Source organism: Nerophis lumbriciformis, linkage group LG11 (assembly GCF_033978685.3).
Source record: "Nerophis lumbriciformis linkage group LG11, RoL_Nlum_v2.1, whole genome shotgun sequence".
NCBI classification, from domain to species: Eukaryota; Metazoa; Chordata; class Actinopteri; order Syngnathiformes; family Syngnathidae; genus Nerophis; species Nerophis lumbriciformis.
In genome coordinates this window covers 5,916,767-5,938,645 of record NC_084558.2, presented here as the reverse complement: position 1 = coordinate 5,938,645, position 21,879 = coordinate 5,916,767, and the positions used below count along the sequence as shown (strand labels likewise).

At 40.6% G+C, this 21,879-nt stretch overlaps 1 protein-coding gene across 4 annotated transcripts in view; it reads right to left on the bottom strand.

The window, feature by feature from the left end:
* Positions 1 to 20,964, bottom strand: part of rhbdl1 (rhomboid, veinlet-like 1 (Drosophila)) — a 176,499-nt gene extending 155,535 nt beyond the window's left edge. Inside the window, exons 1-3 of one of the 4 annotated variants that reach the window (XM_061967635.1) lie at positions 20,892 to 20,959; positions 15,509 to 15,598; positions 13,083 to 13,601 (exon numbers count right to left, since the gene is read on the bottom strand). The gene's annotated coding sequence lies outside the window, so the exon portion shown is untranslated. Of the gene's footprint in view, positions 1 to 13,082; positions 13,602 to 15,508; positions 17,947 to 20,891 lie in introns of those variants that run through there. The other 3 variants (XM_061967637.1, XM_061967636.1, XM_061967638.1) reach the window with 3 other exon arrangements.
* Between the last annotated feature and the right edge of the window lie 915 nt (positions 20,965 to 21,879).

Sequence of the window (21,879 nt, the reverse complement as noted above, 5' to 3'; positions counted from 1 at the left end):
CTGCAATTTGATTGGATGAATGCTGTGTGATGAAAACAAAGCAGATCTAATTTGATTGGCTGTTGTACTGAGACCACACCAGCTGACACGCAACGCTGATAGACAAGTACACAATGAAAAATACGGAGCGCTCCCGAATAACTTTTTCATCTTTGGGTTTTGGGGAAAGTAGCAAGTCATGTCAAGTCATGTCAATTCAAAAGGCTCAAGTCCACGTGAAGTCACAAGTCATTGATGTTAAAGTCTAAGTCGAGTTGCAAGTCTTTTTACATTTTGTCAAGTCGAGTCTAAAGTCATCAAATTCATGACTCGAGTCTGACTCGAGTCCAAGTCATGTGACTCGAGTCCACACCTCTGATGAATAGAGAATCGTTTTGAATCGAGAATCGCGTTGAATCGAAAAAAAGAAAAAAAAAAATCGATTTTGAATCGAATCGTGACCCCAAGAATCGATATTGAATCGAATCGTGGGACACCCAAAAGACATCCAAAGCCCTAATATATTCGCAGTCTTTTTTTTTTAATGTTTTATGCTCTTTTGTAAAAACAAATCAAAAACATTTGTTATTATGGGAAAAACACAAACGATGCAATATTTTCCCAAAATGAGTTGCAAAGTGCAATACTTTGTTTGTATGGGCTAATTACAGCCTTTAATAGGTCAATTATTCATAACAACACTGATTTTTATGCATTATTATTGTTGGATTTATGACAGGTTTTTTTTCTAAAAACTCACACTATCCCACCCTAGCCGAAATATGGTCAAACTCATTAAGTGTTACGTAAGTAATACATAAGTTTAAAAAACAAACAAAAAAACTCTTTCAACAATAAAAATCTTTCAGCAGCTTAAGACTCATCCATGAATGTGAGGGTTATTTTTTTAATTTTTTTTTTAATGTTTTAGGACATTATTGCCCTTCTTTGAGACACCACTGTCTTGTTGCAGCTTATTTTGTTGTGTAGCTTCTCTGCAGGACGCCGACTACAATGAGCTGATGGAAATTTTGGCAAATTTGTCCTGCAAACATGCATGATTAACTTTCTCGGCCACATGCACATCAATCATTCTGAGGAGTAATTGCTTAACGTTTCTTTATTTAAACAGTTGCCCAGCATCACCTCTGAGTGTTGCCAAAATATCCACAGCATGCGCAGAAGACGGCGATTAATTTGGCATGAGGCACCGACGCACCGCACACTCTTGATACATCCCAACTTTGCCGTGAAAAAGTGCCTACGCACTCTGAATACAAAACTCAAAACCAGTAAAGTTGACACGTTGTGTAAATCGTAAATAAAAACACAATACAATGATTTTAAAATCCTTTTCAACTTATATTCAATAGAATAGACTGCAAAGACAAGATATTTAATGTTCGAACTGCGAAATATAGATAATATACAGGTAAAAGCCAGTAAATTAGAATATTTTGAAAAACTTGATTTATTTCAGTAATTGCATTCAAAAGGTGTAACTTGTACATTATATTTATTCATTGCACACAGACTGATGCATTCAAATGTTTATTTCATTTAATTTTGATGATTTGAAGTGGCAACAAATGAAAATCCAAAATTCCGTGTGTCACAAAATTAGAATATTGTGTAAGGCTAATACAAAAAAGGGATTTTTAGAAATGTTGGCCAACTGAAAAGTATGAAAATGAAAAATATGAGCATGTACAATACTCAATACTTGGTTGGAGCTCCTTTTGCCTCAATTACTGCGTTAATGCGGCGTGGCATGGAGTCGATGAGTTTCTGGCACTGCTCAGGTGTTATGAGAGCCCAGGTTGCTCTGATAGTGGCCTTCAACTCTTCTGCGTTTTTGGGTCTGGCATTCTGCATCTTCCTTTTCACAATACCCCACAGATTTTCTATGGGGCTAAGGTCAGGGGAGTTGGCGGGCCAATTTAGAACAGAAATACCATGGTCCGTAAACCAGGCACGGGTAGATTTTGCGCTGTGTGCAGGCGCCAAGTCCTGTTGGAACTTGAAATCTCCATCTCCATAAAGCAGGTCAGCAGCAGGAAGCATGAAGTGCTCTAAAACTTGCTGGTAGACGGCTGCGTTGACCCTGGATCTCAGGAAACAGAGTGGACCGACACCAGCAGATGACATGGCACCCCAAACCATCACTGATGGTGGAAACTTTACACTAGACTTCAGGCAACGTGGATCCTGTGCCTCTCCTGTCTTCCTCCAGACTCTGGGACCTCGATTTCCAAAGGAAATGCAAAATTTGCATGGTTGGGTGATGGTTTGGGGTGCCATGTCATCTGCTGGTGTCGGTCCACTCTGTTTCCTGAGATCCAGGGTCAACGCAGCCGTCTACCAGCAAGTTTTAGAGCAATTCATGCTTCCTGCTGCTGACCTGCTCTATGGAGATGGAGATTTCAAGTTCCAACAGGACTTGGCGCCTGCACACAGCGCAAAATCTACCCGTGCCTGGTTTACGGACCATGGCATTTCTGTTTTAAATTGGCCCGCCAACTCCCCTGACCTTAGCCCCATAGAAAATCTGTGGGGTATTGTGAAAAGGAAGATGCAGAATGCCAGACCCAAAAACGCAGAAGAGTTGAAGGCCACTATCAGAGCAACCTGGGCTCTCATAACACCTGAGCAGTGCCAGAAACTCATCGACTCCATGCCACGCCGCATTAACGCAGTAATTGAGGCAAAAGGAGCTCCAACCAAGTATTGAGTATTGTACATGCTCATATTTTTCATTTTTATACTTTTCAGTTGGCCAACATTTCTAAAAATCCCTTTTTTGTATTAGCCTTACACAATATTCTAATTTTGTGACACACGGAATTTTGGATTTTCATTTGTTGCTACTTCAAATCATCAAAATTAAATGAAATAAACATTTGAATGCATCAGTCTGTGTGCAATGAATAAATATAATGTACAAGTTACACCTTTTGAATGCAATTACTGAAATAAATCAAGTTTTTCAAAATATTCTAATTTACTGGCTTTTACCTGTATATATAAATATATATACAGTAAATATATATTTTTTTGCAAATAATCATTCATTTAGAATTTAATGCAGCAACACATTGCAAAAAAGTTGCCACGGGGCATTTTTACCACTATGTTACATGGCCTTTCCTTTTAACAACACTCAGTAAACGTTTGGGAACTGGGGAGACCAATTTTTTAAGCTTTTCAGGTGAAATTCTTTCCCATTCTTGCTTGATGTACAACTTAAGTTGTTCAACAGTCCGGGGTCTCCGTATTTTATGCTTCATAATGCGCCACACATCTTCAATGGGAGACAGGTCTGGACTACAGGGAAACCAGTCTAGTACCCGCACTCTTTTACTACGAAGCCACGCTGTTGTAACACGTGCAGAATGTGGCTTGGCATTGTCTTGCTGAAATAAGCAGGGGCTTCCATGAAAAATAAATTGCTTGGATGGCAACATATGTTCCTCCAAAACCTGTGTGTGCCTTTCAGCATTAATGGTGCCTTCACAGATATGTAAGTTACCCATGCCTTGGGCACTAATACACCTCATACCATCACAGATGCTGGCTTTTGAACTTGGTGCCTATAACAATCCGGATGGTTCTTTTCCTCTTTGGTCCGGAGGACACAACGTCCACAGTTTCCAAAAACAATTTGAAATGTGGACTCGTCAGACCACAGAACACTTTTCATCAATCCATCTTAGATGAGCTCGGGCCCAGCGAAGCCGGCTGTGTTTCTGGGTGTTGTTGATAAATGGCTTTGGCTTTGCATAGTAGAGTTTCAACTTGCACCTACAGATGTCGCGACGAACTGTAGTTACCGAGTGTTTTTTTTTTTTAAGTGTTCCTGAGCCCATGTGGTAATACCACTGATAGTCACACACACACTAGGTGTGGTGAAATTACTCTCTGCATTTGACCCATCCCCTTGTTCCACCCCCTAGGAGGTGAGGGGAGCAGCGAGCGGCAGCGGTGGCCGCGCTCGGGAATAATTTTTAGTGATTTAACCCCAAATTCCAACCCTTGATGCGGAGTGCCAAGCAGGGAGGTAATGGGCCACTCAGCAGTACCGCCTGAGGGATCGAAGGTCACGGGCATTCAATGTTGGTTTTCAGCCTTGCCGCTTACTTGCAGTGATTTCTCCAGATTCTCTGAATCTTTTGATGATATTACAGACTGTAGATGGTAAAATCCCAAAATTCCTTGCAATAGCTGGTTGAGAAATGTTGTTCTTAAACTGTGTTGACCCTCACCCCATCATTGTTTGTGAATGACTGAGCATTTCATGGAAGCTGCTTTTATACCCAATCCTGGCATCCACCTGTTCCCAATTAGCCTGTCCACCTATGGCAGGGGTCGGCAACCCGCGGCTCCGGAGCCGCATGCGGCTCTTTGATCACTCTGATGCTCTTTGATCACTCTGATGCGGCTCAGCAGCTTACTTGCTGGACCCCCCAATTTTCCCGTGAGACTTCCGGATTTCAGTGCCTCTCGCAGAAAACTCACGGGATTAATATTCACCGATTTACACCCTTACGGCTTTAATAAGGGCTAAAGCCGTGCCATAATGGTACAACATTTGGCGCCCGCTACAATCTGTATTAACAGCGTGCCAGCCCATCGCTTAGTATTCAATATACATTTTCTGCTTGCACACGTACGCGACAGCAAGGCATACTTGGTCAACAGCTACACAGGTTACACTGACGGTAGTCATATAAAACAACTTTAACACGCTTACTAATAATGCGCCACACTTTGAACCAAAACCAAACAAGAATGACAAACACATTTCGGGAGAACATCTGCACCTAAACACAACATAAACACAACAGAACAAACACCCAGAATCCCATGCAGCCCTGACTCTTCCGGGCTACATTATACACATCTGCTATCACCAAACCCCGCCCCCACCCCAACCCTGCTCCCTCATACATCAACCCCCCCCCGCCCTCTATGTGCGTCGGTTGAGGTGGGCGGGGTTTGGTAGCGGGGGTGGGGGGGTGGGGTGTATAATGCATCCCGGAAGAGTTAGGGCTGCATGGGATTCTGGGTATTTGTCCTGTTGTGTTTATGTTGTGTTACGGTGCAGATGTTCTCCCGAAATTTGTTTGTCATTCTTGTTTGGTGTGGGTTCACAGTGTGGCGCATTATTAGTAAGAGTGTTAAAGTTTTTTTTTTTATACCGCCACCGTCAGTGTGACCTGTGTGGTTGTTGAGCAAGTATGCCTTGCTGTCACCTATGTGAGCAAGCGAAAGCCCCATACAATGTGTGGCTGTTCAGGCACGCTGGCTGTAGTGGGTGCTATATGTTGTACCACCACGGCACGCATGACGCTGACAAGCGCCGTTCATTTAAAACCCGCGTGCCGCACCAGCTTTCATATTCCACATAAAGATGTGGGCAGCGTGTCTGAGACCCCTGTTAATACATAGCACAAAGCAAAAACTTTGTATGCAGTGTTATTTCATTTGAAATTTCATAAAATATTTGCGGCTCCCATTGTCTTCTATAAATTGTGAAACTGGTCAAAACGGCTCTTTGACTGGTAAAGGTTGCCGACCCCTGATGGGATGTTCCAAATAAGTGTTTGATGAGCATTCATCAACTTTCTCAGTATTTTTGCCACTTGTGCCAGCTTTTTTGACACATATTGCAGGCATCAAATTCCAAATGAGCTAATATTTGCAAAAAATAACAACGTTTACCAGTTCGAATGTTAAGTATCTTGTCTTTGCAGTTTATTCAATTGAATATAGGGTGAAAAGAATTTGCAAATCATTGCATTGTTTTAATTGACGATTTACACAATGTGCCAACTTCACTGGTTTTGGGTTTTGTACATGAGGCCCGTGGAGAAAATGACAAAAGTGTCTCAATGGTTGCTAGCAAGTTTAAATCATGGTGATCAATGAAGCAGAATCATCAAATAACGGTGTAGCTGCTAGGAAATATGATTTTGTGTTGACCCACTGTAGTTAGGGACATTCAAAGTGAAATATTTTATATTTTCTTAAATGTTGCAATAATTCTGATATATAATAATTGAGTCTTGTTCACGAGTGAGGGAAGAGTGGATCATGAGATCGACAGGCGGATCGGTGCGGCGTCTTCAGTAATGCGGACGCTGTATCGATCCGTTGTGGTGAAGAAGGAGCTGAGCCGGAAGGCAAAGCTCTCAATTTACCGGTCGATCTACGTTCCCATCCTCACCTATGGTCATGAGCTTTGGGTTATGACCGAAAGGACAAGATCACGGGTACAAGCGGCCGAAATGAGTTTCCTCCGCCGGGTGGTGGGGCTCTCCCTTAGAGATAGGGTGAGAAGCTCTGTCATCCGGGGGGAGCTTAAAGTAAAGCCGCTGCTCCTCCACATCGAGAGGAGCCAGATGAGGTGGTTCGGGCATCTGGTCAGGATGCCACCCGAGCGCCTCCCTAAGGAGGTGTTTAGGGCATGTCCGACCGGTAGGAGGCCACGAGGAAGACCCAGGACACGTTGGGAAGACTATGTCTCCCGGCTGGCCTGGGAACGCCTCGGGATCCCCCGGGAGGAGCTGGACAAAGTGGCTGGGGAGAGGGAAGTCTGGGCTTCCCTGCTTAGGCTGCTGCCCCCGCGACCCGACCTCGGATAAGCGGAAGAAGATGGATGGATGGATGGATGGATGGATGGATAAATGTTGCAATAATTTAGATGATTATAGCTTACAGATAAAAAAAACAAATTCAGTACCTCCATAATTTATTTATATTTTTTTAAGTTCAACAATGTTAACTACTGGTTCACACTCTTAAGGAAATTACCTGCAAAAAATCAAGACAAATTTAAAGACATCTTATAACAATATTAATCAGTTAAATAACACCTACTGGATGGTAAAGTAAAAAGAAAAATTGACTGTTGCAGCCACGACATTAGCTGCTTCGGTAGCATTGAGCGTCGCAAGTTTGTCGTTACAGTTGTTGCTCACTTTGAGGTCACCAAAGTGGAGGTGAGACGGGATTCAAAGACGAGTTGAATCAACAGTTTAATAATATCCTCTTAATATGAAAACAACAATAGTAAACAACAGTTCAAGCAGTCCAACAGTACACTTGGAACTCGTAACCTGACAGTTTGACTTTTTTCTAACAGAAACAAAATATTTTTTTGTATATATTCCAAATTTATCGAGATGCACACCATAATAAATTGCTGAAATCAAGTATAATAAATATTGATCGTCTTTGATATTCTACCGTGAAAGAAATAGGCCTATAGTATCTATCTTGCCAGAGCATCCACACCTGTGTGGTCTTGTCTTGATCCAAACTAAATCCTTTGCAGAAAGGCAAGTGCCTACTCTTTAACATGGCCTCAGTTCATCAGACAAAACAGCAGTTTAGCTTCTGTGTGGGAGACAGGAGAGACTAACGAGGCCTTACGGGGAGACAGAAAGGCAAAATGCATTCATTAGTCTGCCGACACGTACTCTTACTCCCACAACTGAAAACCTTGATGTACAAACCCCGTTTCCATATGAGTTGGCAAATTGTGTTAGATGTAAATATAAACGGAATACAATGATTTGCAAATCATTTTCAACCCATATTCAGTTGAATATGCTACAAAGACAACATATTTGATGTTCAAACTGATAAACATTTTTTTTTTTTGCAAATAATCATTAACTTTAGAATTTGATGCCAGCAACACGTGACAAAGAAGTTGGGAAAGGTGGCAATAAATACTGATAAAGTTGAGGAATGCTCATCAAACACTTATTTGGAACATCCCACAGGTGAACAGGCAAATTGGGAACAGGTGGGTGCCATGATTGGGTATAAAAGTAGATTCCATGAAATGCTCAGTCATTCACAAACAAGGATGGGGCAAGGGTCACTTTGTCAACAAATGCGTGAGCAAATTGTTGAACAGTTTAAGAAAAACCTTTCTCAACCAGCTATTGCAAGGAATTTAGGGATTTCACCATCTACGGTCCGTAATATCATCAAAGGGTTCAGAGAATCTGGAGAAATCACTGCACATAGGCAGCTAAGCCCGTGACTTTCGATCCCTCAGGCTGTACTGCTTCAACAAGCGTCATCAGTGTGTAAAGGATATCACCACATTGGCTCAGGAACACTTCAGAAACTCACTGTCAGTAACTACAGTTGGTCGCTACATCTGTAAGTGCAAGTTAAAACTCTCCTATGCAAGGCGAAAACCGTTTATCAACAACACCCAGAAATGCCGTCGGCTTCGCTGGGCCTGAGCTCATCTAAGATGGACTGATACAAAGTGGAAAAGTGTTCTGTGGTCTGACGAGTCCACATTTCAAATTCTTTTTGGAAACTGTGGACGTCGTGTCCTCCGGACCAAAGAGGAAAAGAACCATCCGGATTGTTATAGGCGCAAAGTTGAAAAGCCAGCATGTGTGATGGTATGGGGGTGTATTAGTGCCCAAGACATGGGTAACTTACACATCTGTGAAGGCGCCATTAATGCTGAAAGGTACATACAGGTTTTGGAGCAACATATGTTGCCATCCAAGCAACGTTACTATGGACGCCCCTGCTTATTTCAGCAAGACAATGCCAAGCCACGTGTTACATCAACGTGGCTTCATAGTAAAAGAGTGCGGGTACTAGACTGACCTGCCTGTAGTCCAGACCTGTCTCCCATTGAAAATGTGTGGCGCATTATGAAGCCTAAAATACCACAACGGAGACCCCCGGACTGTTGAACAACTTAAGCTGCACATCAAGCAAGAATGGGAAATAAATCCACTTTCAAAGCTTCAACAATTAGTTTCCTCAGTTCCCAATCGTTTATTGAGTGTTGTTAAAAGAAAAGGTGATGTAACACAGTGGTGAGCATGCCCTTTCCCAACTACTTTTGCACGTGTTGCAGCCATGAAATTCTAAATTAATTATTATTTGCAAAAAAAAATAAAGTTTATGAGTTTGAACATGTCTTTGTAGTGCATTCAATTGAATATGAGTTGAAAAGGATTTGCAAATCATTGTATTCTGTTTATATTTACACCTAACACAATTTCCCAACTCATATGGAAACGGGGTTTGTAAGATAGCTACAGTAGTTATGTGCATGCTGCATAATGGCCACAATAGTCTGGATGCAATGTATAGTGTACACAGGGGGGTTTCACTAATACATCTAACAGACTAAACTTTAGGGATAAACCTCAACAATGAAATGATAATTTTAGCAGCGAGACATCCCCCATCTGAAAGCAATGTAACATCTACACTAATGTTGTAAGAATGACAAGAATGTGGTCTATCAACAATCTACTGTCGGACTTAACCACGCCAAAACAACATCAGCACACTCAACTGATAGCCAGCACCTACACTCAGGAATCCGGCTGCCATGATCATGGCCTCACAGACCGTTGGAAATCGCAGAACTCTTACACGACACAACTGCCAGGTTGTTATATAGCACCCGCATGCGGCTCCGTTGTAACACAAACAACAAAAAACAACAAAAAGGAGCGACAGAAGAAAGTTTGTTTGGAGTTTTGGAGTTCTAAATGTATTTGTTTTGCTTTCCATGTTTTATTAGAACTAGACAAACTATTGATCCACAAGGAAAATTGTTTGACACAAAGTAGCTCAATTGTAAAAGGATAAAAATCTCAGGGGCTACTTTGATCTGCTGCCACTCTTTCAGGCGCATATCAAAACCATGTGGTTGCAGTGCAGGCTCAAAAAGTCCACACAGACCACGGCACAAACACAGAGGGAAGAACATGAGAAATTAAAGAGCACTCAGATGTGCCATTTCTACAGTCAAACACAACGGAAAACTATAAATGAGAAAACCAAAAAATTTACAAAAAACAAAATGTATACATACTGCGCATATACGACTGCAAAAAGCACCATCTCAACACCCTTAACATCGCGATGCTCCACACCATCGTCCTCTGGGCGGCCACAGAAAGGAACAGACCCAACACCTTTTTCCCCATTGTGGGATCATTAATAGGCTATCTTATCCTAAGAAAGCAGACTCTGTCCAAGGCTACCCACTAGCCCACTACTCACTTTATGCAAATGCATCATGGCCAACTATTCAGATTTGGCGATTGATGATGACCTTTCTCAAACAGCTCAATGTCCATCCATCCATTATCTAAGTGCTACAAAAACACCCAATGTAATTTGAAGGTGTTTGTTTTTAAACAAATCAGAACACAATTTGGTACACACCTTTTGGAGACTGACGAGCACATGTCTACAATTTAAGCAAGGTTGGTTGAAAACTTGGTGGCCATCAAACACATCTTGAGACCTAGCAACTAGTTGTTCAAAAGCCGTTTACCATTTGTCGAATGATGACAAAAGATTGAGAATGTCTGTACTGTATCTATGCTAACATGTCTTCCACAGACATTTGAACACAACCCAATAGGGGGTCCCTGAATGTAATTTACAGTCATGAAGAAATTAGAACAGTATGAGAAGACGCTTGTTGCAATAAAAGCATAAATGTATCAACATTTTTGCAAGCTACTCTCAAATATCATTTTCACAGAAGCACTATGTGCCATAGAATCTGGAAGATAAAATATAAAACCTTCACGGAACCGGCCTCAAAGAGGCATTGTGTGTGTGTGTGACTGTTTTTTTAGTGGATTATGTGTTTAGCTTTGCAGCCTCACCTGAATGTCCCATTGAGACGGGGAGGCCGGGTGGTGATATGCTGTTCGTGCATTTGTGTTTGGAAACAATCTGGCCATCTATCAAGCTGACAGCCACTGAGAAGGTTTGCAGCATTAAAAATGTATTAACAGAGCTGCTGAGGGAGAAGAGAGAGAGTCTAGACGATGAAACAAGGGGAGAGAAACCAAAAGATCTGATGGTAAAGTAATAATGAGAGTCCTAGCGTGTTGTAATTCGGCAACCCGAATACATAACATAACACTCTAATGCAGGCGTGACCAAGCCTTTTCTAGCGAGGGAAGCATATGGAAAAAACTGAAGGACACGGTTAATGAATTGCTAAAACCAATCTGATGTAGGTCAATATATGCTAAGCTATCGAAACAAACCATCCACATTATAGCCTTTGTTATAGGTGCCAAGGCCAATTAGTGTAAAATACAGATGAAACTCAAAAGATTCAATATCGTGCAAAAGTCCATTTGTGTCAGCACTTCAACTTCAAATGTGCTATAAAGTCGTTACATGCACTACTGACTCATTTCTCCATGGATTGCACTTGTATTTTAAATTGCTATTTATTATGTAAATTTAATCTTGTTATGTATTTTTAATCTTGTGTAATTGTAATTATGGATGCTAAATGTCTACTAAAAAGACTACAGATGGAAATTAGCATGGTGCTAAATCTGGTCATCGTTTTAATGTAACTGCACATTGTCCTTCAAATAAACAAATACAATACAATCCAACCAACTTGAGATATGTCAAGCCTTTATTTTTTTATCATTTTGATGATCATGGCTTACAGTTTTTGAAAACCCCACATGTAGAGAACTCTCTTTGATGCGCAAGAGTGGCAGCACATCACAGTAGCTCCTTTGACTTGCTTCATTTTACTTTATTTTTGGGATTATTCTCACCTTTTCTTGCTTTTTTTAATCACTTATCTTTAATATATCAGTATATACTATATACATAATGTATAAACATACATATTATATTTTATATTGCCACTATGGTACATTTTTTGTCTACTTTATACCTGCATTATCCTTTCCATCCTTACCCTTTCCAACCTTTGTAACTGAGCTACTGTGTGGAACAATTTCTTTTGTGGATCAATAAAGTTTGTCTAAGTCTATATTCTGAGATTTGTAATTGGAGGTTCTTATCAGCTGTAAACCATAATCATCAAAATTACATTAAAAAAAGGCTTGAAATATTTGGAGTTGCATGTCATATTAGTTTCACCTTGTAAATCTTATTGCTGAAACCTTGCACAATATTCTAGTTTAGTTGTACCTGTATAATACATTAGTGACACTTAATACAAATAGTAGGGATGTCCGATAATGGCTTTTTGCCGATATCCGATATTCCGATATTGTCCAACTCTTTAATTACCGATACCGATATCAACCGATATATACCGTCGTGGAATTAACACATTATTATGCCTAATTTGGACAACCAGGTATGGTGAAGATAAGGTACTTTTTTTTTAAATTAATAAAATAAAATAAGATAAATAAATTAAAAACATTTTCTTGAACCAGAGTGGCCGTGCGCAACAACTGGTTCAATCCCCACCTAGTACCAACCTCGTCATGTCCGTTGTGTCCTGAGCAAGACACTTCACCCTTGCTCCTGATGGGTGCTGGTTAGCGCCTTGCATGGCAGCTCCCTCCATCAGTGTGTGAATGTGTGTGTGAATGGGTAAATGTGGAAGTAGTGTCAAAGCGCTTTGAGTACCTTGAAGGTAGAAAAGCGCTATACAAGTACAACCCATTTATCATTGATTTATTTTGAACAAAAAAGAAAGTAAAACAATATAAAAACAGTTACATAGAAACTAGTAATGAATGAAAATTAGTAAAATTACCTGTTAAAGGTTAGTACTATTAGTGAACCAGCAGCACGCAAAATAATGTGGGCTTACGGACTGTATCCCTGCAGACTGTATTGATATATATTGTAGGAACCAGAATATTAATAACAGAAAGAAACAACCCTTTTGTGTGAATGAGTGTAAATGGGGGAGGAAGGTTTTTTGGGTTGGTGCACTAATTGTAAGTGTATCTTGTGTTTTTTTTATGTTGATTTAATAAAAAACAAACAAACAAAAAAACAATACAGATAATTAAAAAAACGATACCGTTAATTTCCGATATTACTTTTTAACGCATTTATCGGCCGATATTATCGGCAGGCCGATATTATCGGACATCTTTAACAAATAGTCATTCTAAAATGTCAGATGACGAACGTATCGTACAAAAACCAAAAGTATTTTAACATAAAAATAATGCACATCTAATAAATCCGTTACTGACACTCCAAAATTCGAATGAACATTCATTTTGCTTTTATTTCGAGCTTCGCGGGGAAATTATTCTTGAATTTATAGTGTTACTCACCTTCTTTATCAGTGCTGGCACCCGCAACTTTCATTGGCCCTAAAAACAAAACAAAAGACTAAGTCACCAAAGTGCAGGATTCTTTGTTTGAGCTAGTTTGATCTAATCAATGACATATGAAAATCTGGGCAAACTTTAGTTGGAAATTTTTATAGAAATATCAATATATGTATTTTATCGTATTTCAATTAAAATTTCCAACAAAAGTTTGCCCAGAACAGAGATTAGTACATGTGCCTCACAATACGAAGGTCCTGGGTTCTAATCTGAGCTCGGGATCTTTCTGTGTGGAGTTTGCATGTTCTCCCCGTGACTGCGTGGGTTCCCTCCGGGTACTCCGGCTTACCTTCAAAGACATGCACCTGGGGATAGGTTGATTGGCAACACTAAATTGGCCCTAGTGTGTGAATGTTGTCTGTCTATCTGTTTTGGCCCTGTGATGAGGTGGCGACTTTTCCAGGGTGTACCCTGCCTTCCGCCCGAATGCAGCTGAGATAGGCTGCAGCACCCCCCGCGACCCTGAAAGGGACAAGCGGTAGAAAATGGATGGATGGATGGATGGATTCCTAGCTTGATGATATCTGCATTTTTGTGTAAAAGTAGACAGTTTTATGTCGTCCACAGCTCCTTTACCACATGGGGTCCCCCAGGGCTCAATCCTTGCCCCAATTTTATTTGCGCTTTACCTTCTCCCCCTTGGTTCTATTTTTAGGAAGTACAGTATTGCATTTCATTTTTATGCCGATGATTGCCAGATTTACTTTCCCATGGCACAAAATAACACGGTTCAACGTCTTATTGACTGCCTGCACGACATCAAAGTCTGGCTTTCAGCTAACTTCCTGAGCCTAAATGAAGATAAAACAGAAGTTATGTTGTTCGGTCCAAGTCGCTCTCCCTCCCCCAACGTTGACCTCGGCACTCTGGCCCCGTATCTCAGCGACTCTGTCACAAACCTGGGGGTAAAGTTTGACTCAGATTTTAAATTCGAAAAACAAATCAGCAGCGTCGTTCAAAAAAGCTTTTATCAATTACGCCAAATAGCGAAAGTGAAACCGCTTCTATCAAGACATGATCTTGAGAAATTAATCCACGCTTTTATCTCGACTCGTCTTGATTATTGTAATGCCCTGTATGTAGGCATTAGCCAGGCCTCCCTCGCCCGCCTGCAGCTCGTGCAGAACTCTGCTGCTCGTCTGCTAACACAGACCCGCAGACGTGAGCACATCACCCCTATTTTAGCGTCCCTTCACTGGCTCCCTGTGCGTTACCGAATACATTTTAAACTCCTTTTATTTGTTTTTAAATGTCTAAACAACCTCGCGCCAACCTATCTCTCCGACCTCCTTCAGCCTTACTGCCCCACCCGATCCTTAAGATCAGCCGATCAGCTGCTGTTGACGGTCCCTGACACAAGGCTGAAGCTTAGAGGTGACAGAGCTTTCGCCGTTGCTGCTCCCAAGCTCTGGAACGACCTACCCCTGAGTGTTAGACAAGCCTCCTCTCTTCCTGTTTTTAAATCTCTCTTAAAAACATACTTTTATTCCATGGCTTTTAACACTGAGTGATATCCATCCTGCAATGGCGCCCCATAATACACCTGCTGTGATCCTGTTTTTATGTTTTTATGTTTTTATTAATTCTATTTTAATTATTTATTTTTTATCGTGTTCTGTTTGTGTTGTGTTGTGTTTGCTCGGTACTCGTTTTATCTTTTAACCTGCTCATTGTACAGCACTTTGGCTACCCCTGTGGTAAATTTTAAATGTGCTCTATAAATAAAGTTGATTTGATTTGATTTGATTGTTTCAGCCCCTGGAACTATTTTATCTTTTAAGAATATGCCGAGTGCTGAAACGAAAAGAAGCTGTGGGACAAATATTACCCCCTTACTGCCTTTTGGACACCTCTTCTCTCATCACCTGACCTTTGAGGGCCCCTCCCTGGAACATGTTGGCACTGTCAGGCGTGTGGTGTGTGATTTAGGGAAACACGCACAATGATCACAGATCCATGAATCAGGTCACTGAATGACACAGTTTCAGTGCACACTGCTCCACATAAAAGACCTCTCGGGGATATAAAGCGGAAGAAGGCGACTTTAGGAGGAAGTAAAAGGGAGTTTTAAGAGCCTGTTATCTCATCTAAGAATCGCCTTCAATGCTTTTTTTTTTGTTGCCATGCCACTTTACAATGAGGTGCTTTGTGCATTATTTTTGGCTCTTAAAACACACATAAGTGAAGAGCGCCCCCTGGTGTTTGAGCGTGTAATTGTTATTGTCAACAACATGCTGGAAAAAAAACCTCAGCATCCCAGGTCACCATCCTTCAAGTCCTATAGTCTAATAAATATATTACTACAGCTTATATAAGAACACACTTAAATGATCAATGAAGAAATAAAAGGATTAAAAGGGCAACATTACCTCATGTTTACGTTGCTGCCGCCATCTGTTGGTACCAGCATCCACCACCAGGCCATAACCATGAATTGTAGGAAATACTGCTGGCAAATGCTAAAAGTTTAGAGAGATTTTATAGTCTCAGGGTGAGGAAGTGCCAAACCCCTAAATATACTGATACTTTCACAAGGCTCGTTTTACAAAGGGGAGAACTGGATTTGTTGTCAGTTTTTACTCTTGTGCCAGTCGCTCATCGTCAAAGTGTCTTTCAATAATCAAAAGCTGAAGTTGTTGGCTTGAAATGTGTATCCCTCTCATTTTCCAACTCACAGTAACAAGGAAGTAAATAAACTACCAGGCCCTCAGAAACATTCCGACAACCATCATGGAGTTGTTTGTCACAATGTACAGTATATGTGAAATGTATTAATAATGGGGCTGTCAAAGTTAACACGTTAATGCATGTGATTAATGACCTAAAACTGATCACATCAAATGTATAAACACAGATTGGTCCCTCGGTTTATCTTGACTGCACATGCGCCTTCACCTTAGTTGCAGATGGTTACCATAAAGGCAGCGCAAGTTGCTATATGGTCAGTGATCATGTCAATGCTTGAACCAAAATCGTTACAAGCAAATCATTTACTGTGATGAATCACAATTAATTAAAATGTGATTAATCTGATTTTAAAAATGTATTAAATGCCAGCCCTAATGTATATATGGGCAGTGCCGGCCCAAGCCTTCATGGGGCCCTAAGCAAAATTTGATTTTGGGGCCCTCTATTTCTGCCAATAATATTGATTGTTGATCATTCACACACTTACTATAAACTCATTGCGGCTCTGGCAGTGTTGTTTACATTATCCTATTGTCAGCCTGGCATGTCTTTACAAATGACATGTGATTTATAAAGATATGGGGGTGGCCCAGTTAAGAACATAAATAATACCAATGAATGAACGAATGATGTCCAGATCGAGTGCCACATATGGTTCCTAATCTTAAAATGTAGAAAACATTCAGCTACAAGAGTGGCCTGGGGTTGAACAGTCCAAGTGATAAAGCTTTGTATTTACAGTAAAAGTGTCATCTTGTCTCATCAGTCTTGTACATATTAGTCTTTAATTACTAGTTTATATTTTTAGTTAATTGTTCATATTTAATGTTTACTTTGTACAAAGAGAGCGCAGTCTACTGACGTTAAATTCCATGTGTGTTAAACATAACTGGACAATAGAGCTGATTCTGATTCACTTTATTATTTTTGGTAACAAAAACCTGAAACAGCAATGTGCAAAAATGTTGACCTAAAATTGTGTTTTTGTACAATAATATATCTTTGATCATTTAGAAATCATCAGTCAGACTGTACATGCAAAAAATAAAAAATAAGAATTTTTTGTTAATTGCTTTTGGGGGCCCCCTGGTGGCCGCGGGGCCCTAAGCAAGCGCTTAGTACGCTTATGCCTTGGGCCGGCTCTGTATATGGGTGTGTGTGATGACTTTCTCACGAGCATCAAGGCTAACAAACGTGTTAAACTAGTAAACTAGCTAATAATCTAAACTATAGCATTCCCTGCACACTTTTGAGGGGAACAATTGCTTTGTTATAAAGCCATTGCATAAAAGCCTAGAACAAGTACATTACAAACACAAAAGGTCCTCTCGCCTCTGGACTAGACCATGTCGGGGGAACCATGTTCCTAAATATGTCAATTTCCATGCAACAATTATGCAATGAATGTGACAACCAACCTCACCTACCTACAAATGTATTGGAAGGTATTAATAAAAAAATTATGTTTATCCTTGTGGCTCTAGTTTGCACTGGTCAGTATGATGCAATGCAGTTCTACACCCCTGCATAATGCAGTCACCGTGGTGTACAGTATGTGGGAGTTGTAATGGGAGTTTTTATTTTGTTTTGTTTTCTATGCATGGTGCAATCGTACGTGGGCAATATGTATTATTTCTTGCTCATTTTTGGGTTTTCCGGTGTGTTTTACTTTGTGGCAGTATGTAGAAATGGCGCCGCTGAAGTGGCAGCTGGTTGCACCAGCTTTGTTCTCCTTTCATGTTTCTCCTTTGTGTATTTCTATGTTTCCCCCTTGTTTTCACCTTATCTTTTGTGGACTTTTTGTATTTGCACTGCAACCACATCATTGTTCTATTGTGGGATAAAATAAAGTCTATCCTATCCTAAAAATAAAGATGTGATATTGCTCATATATCTCATTACATTGTGCTGGTGAGCGCACTGTAGGGATCAAAGTGTACGTAGCGACGTCCGCTAACTAAATCCTCCAGTATTAAAGGGGCAAGGGTTAAAGTTGGGATTAGAGCTAAATGTAGCATTCTTCAAGAGCAATATGTCAACTGCATTGCTGTAAAGACTATTTAAACAATATCTGCTGCTGTTCAGAAGGGCTTCACGGTGGCAGAGGGGTTAGTGCATCTGCCTCACAATACGAAGGTCCTGAGTAGTCTTGGGTTCAATCCCGGGCTCGGGATCTTTCTGTGTGGAGTTTGCATGTCCTCCCCGTGACTGCGTGGGTTCCCTCCGGGTACTCCGGCTTCCTCCCACCTCCAAAGACATGCACCTGGGGATAAGTTGATTGGCAACACTAAATTGGCCCTAGTGTGTGGATGTGAGTGTGAATGTTGTCTGTCTATCTGTGTTGGCCCTGCGATGAGGTGGCGACTTGTCCAGGGTGTACCCCGCCTTCCGCCCGATTGTAGCTGAGATAGGCTCCAGCGCCCCCCGCGACCCCAAAGGGAATAAGCGGTGGAAAATGGATGGATGCTGTTCAGAAAGCACTGTTTGGGAGGGGGAACTGCATCACAGCATCAGATAATGGCTTATAGTACCTTCCATATAGGCACTAAGGCTGCGAATCTTTGGGTGTCCCACGATTCGATTCAATATCGATTCTTGGGGTCACGATTCGATTCAAAATCGATTTTTTTTCGATTCAACGCGATTCTCGATTCAAAAACGATATTTTCCCGATTCAAAACTATTCTCTATTCACTCAATACATAGGATTTCAGCAGGATCTACCTCAGTCTGCTGACATGCAAGCAGAGTAGTATATTTTTGTAAAAAGCTTTTATAATTGTAAAGGACAATGTTTTATCAACTGATTGCAATAATGTAAATTTGTTTTAACTATTAAATGAACCAAAAATATGACTCATTTTATCTTTGTGAAAATATTGGACACAGTGTGTTGTCAAGCTTATGAGATGCGATGCAAGTGTAAGCCACTGAGACACTACTGTTCTTTTTTTTTTCTTTTTTTTTTTATAAATATCTAATGATAATGTCAATGAGGGATTTTTAATCCCTGCTATGTTGAAATTGTAACTAATATTGATACTGTTGTTGATAATATTCATTTTTGTTTCACTACTTTTGGTTTGTTCTGTGTCGTGTTTGTGTCTCCTCTCAATTGCTCTGTTTATTGCAGTTCTGAGTGTTGCTGGGTCGGGTTTGGTTTTGAAATTAGATTGCTTTGTTATGGTATTACTGTGTATTGTTTTGTTTGATTAATTAATTAAAAAAATAAAAAATAAAAATAAATAATGATAATTAATTTAAAAAAAATCGATTTTTTAATAACGAGAATTGATTCTGAATCGCACAACGTGAGAATCGCGATTCGAATTCGAATCGATTTTTTTCCCACACCCCTAATAGGCACCTCTGTACGTTTGACTGACAGGTCACATGTGCTCTAGAAGTGTGTGTGTTGTCTTGTGAACGCTGACATGACAGCTGAAGTTGCACGTATAGTTACCTGCGCTTGCATATACAGGTAAAAGCCAGTAAATTAGAATATTTTGAAAAACTTGATTTATTTCAGTAATTGCATTCAAAAGGTGTAACTTGTACATTATATTTATTCATTGCACACAGACTGATGCATTCAAATGTTTATTTCATTTAATTTTGATGATTTGAAGTGGCAACAAATGAAAATCTAAAATTCCGTGTGTCACAAAATTAGAATATTACTTAAGCCTAATACAAAAAAGGGATTTTTAGAAATGTTGGCCAACTGAAAAGTATGAAAATGAAAAATATGAGCATGTACAATACTCAATACTTGGTTGGAGCTCCTTTTGCCTCAATTACTGCGTTAATGCGGCGTAGCATGGAGTCGATGAGTTTCTGGCACTGCTCAGGTGTTATGAGAGCCCAGGTTGCTCTGATAGTGGCCTTCAACTCTTCTGCGTTTTTGGGTCTGGCATTCTGCATCTTCCTTTTCACAATACCCCACAGATTTTCTATGGGGCTAAGGTCAGGGGAGTTGGCGGGCCAACTTAGAACAGAAATACCATGGTCCGTAAACCAGGCACGGGTCGATTTTGCGCTGTGTGCAGGCGCCAAGTCCTGTTGGAACTTGAAATCTCCATCTCCATAGAGCAGGTCAGCAGCAGGAAGCATGAAGTGCTCTAAAACTTGCTGGTAGACGGCTGCGTTGACCCTGGATCTCAGGAAACAGAGTGGACCGACACCAGCAGATGACATGGCACCCCAAACCATCACCCAACCATGCAAATTTTGCATTTCCTTTGGAAATCGAGGTCCCAGAGTCTGGAGGAAGACAGGAGAGGCACAGGATCCACGTTGCCTGAAGTCTAGTGTAAAGTTTCCACCATCAGTGATGGTTTGGGGTGCCATGTCATCTGCTGGTGTCGGTCCACTCTGTTTCCTGAGATCCAGGGTCAACGCAGCCGTCTACCAGCAAGTTTTAGAGCACTTCATGCTTCCTGCTGCTGACCTGCTCTATGGAGATGGAGATTTCAAGTTCCAACAGGACTTGGCGCCTGCACACAGCGCAAAATCGACCTGTGCCTGGTTTACGGACCATGGTATTTCTGTTCTAAATTGGCCCGCCAACTCCCCTGACCTTAGCCCCATAGAAAATCTGTGGGGTATTGTGAAAAGGAAGATGCAGAATGCCAGACCCAAAAACGCAGAAGAGTTGAAGGCCACTATCAGAGCAACCTGGGCTCTCATAACACCTGAGCAGTGCCAGAAACTCATCGACTCCATGCCACGCCGCATTAACGCAGTAATTGAGGCAAAAGGAGCTCCAACCAAGTATTGAGTATTGTACATGCTCATATTTTTCATTTGCATACTTTTCAGTTGGCCAACATTTCTAAAAATCCCTTTTTTGTATTAGCCTTAAGTAATATTCTAATTTTGTGACACACGGAATTTTGGATTTTCATTTGTTGCCACTTCAAATCATCAAAATTAAATGAAATAAACATTTGAATGCATCAGTCTGTGTGCAATGAATAAATATAATGTACAAGTTACACCTTTTGAATGCAATTACTGAAATAAATCAAGTTTTTCAAAATATTCTAATTTACTGGCTTTTACCTGTATGTAGTGTTGCTGAATGGGCCACACTGACAGGCCTCTGTTGGCTGTGCAGCACATGGCCCCGGACGCCTGCTCACACACACACACACACACACACACACACACACACACACACACACACACACACACGGAAAGCCGTTATGATGTGAACAAACTTGCAGGACAAGCAGCTGGCTGGCAGACAAGTGTAGTGAAAAGGGTTCTCTGTTGACGCCTTGTTCTCACTTTTACGTTCCCTCGACCAGCCGCGCACTCTTAGTGCACCATGAGAGGTGTAAGCAGCTATAACAGCCAGATGTCAAGCATTTTAAATCAGGAAATAAATAAATATGACATATTGGGTAAAAGCAGTGTAGAATAATGTTTTGGTTTTACTGTTGAAATACTGTATTAAACAGAAGTTGACTTCACTCACAACTTAACTATATACGCACAGCACTATTTAGAAATTGCGCTTAAAATGAAGCAGTATACGGCTGTGCACTACTGCACTGCACCACAATAAAAACATTTTTAATTTACAACAGTTCCATCAAAAACATATCTTTGTAAAGCAATATTTAGTTGAGATTTGGTATTACATCCATTTAGAATTTAATTGTGCCAGTAGGTGTTCAAAGTAAAAAAAATACACTATAAAAAGTATGAGTGAATAGAAGTTAAGTGTTGACATTGATGTGATTACAAAGTCCCTGTCGTCTCTTGTATAGGCCTGAGCAATTAAAACAGGGATGACAAACTTTCTTTTAGCTCAGGGGCCGCATGGAGGAAAATCTCTGCACACGTGTGCCGGACTATTAAAATCATGGCATTAAAGCAAAAAAAATAAAGACAACTTCAGATTGTTTTCTTTGTCTTACTTTGGCCAAAAATAGAACAAACACATTCTGAAAATATTACAATAAAAATATTTTTTTAAATACCGGCAGCAGTAAAGTTTGGATCCATGAAGGAAAGAAGAAAGTGAATGAATGTTTATAACTGA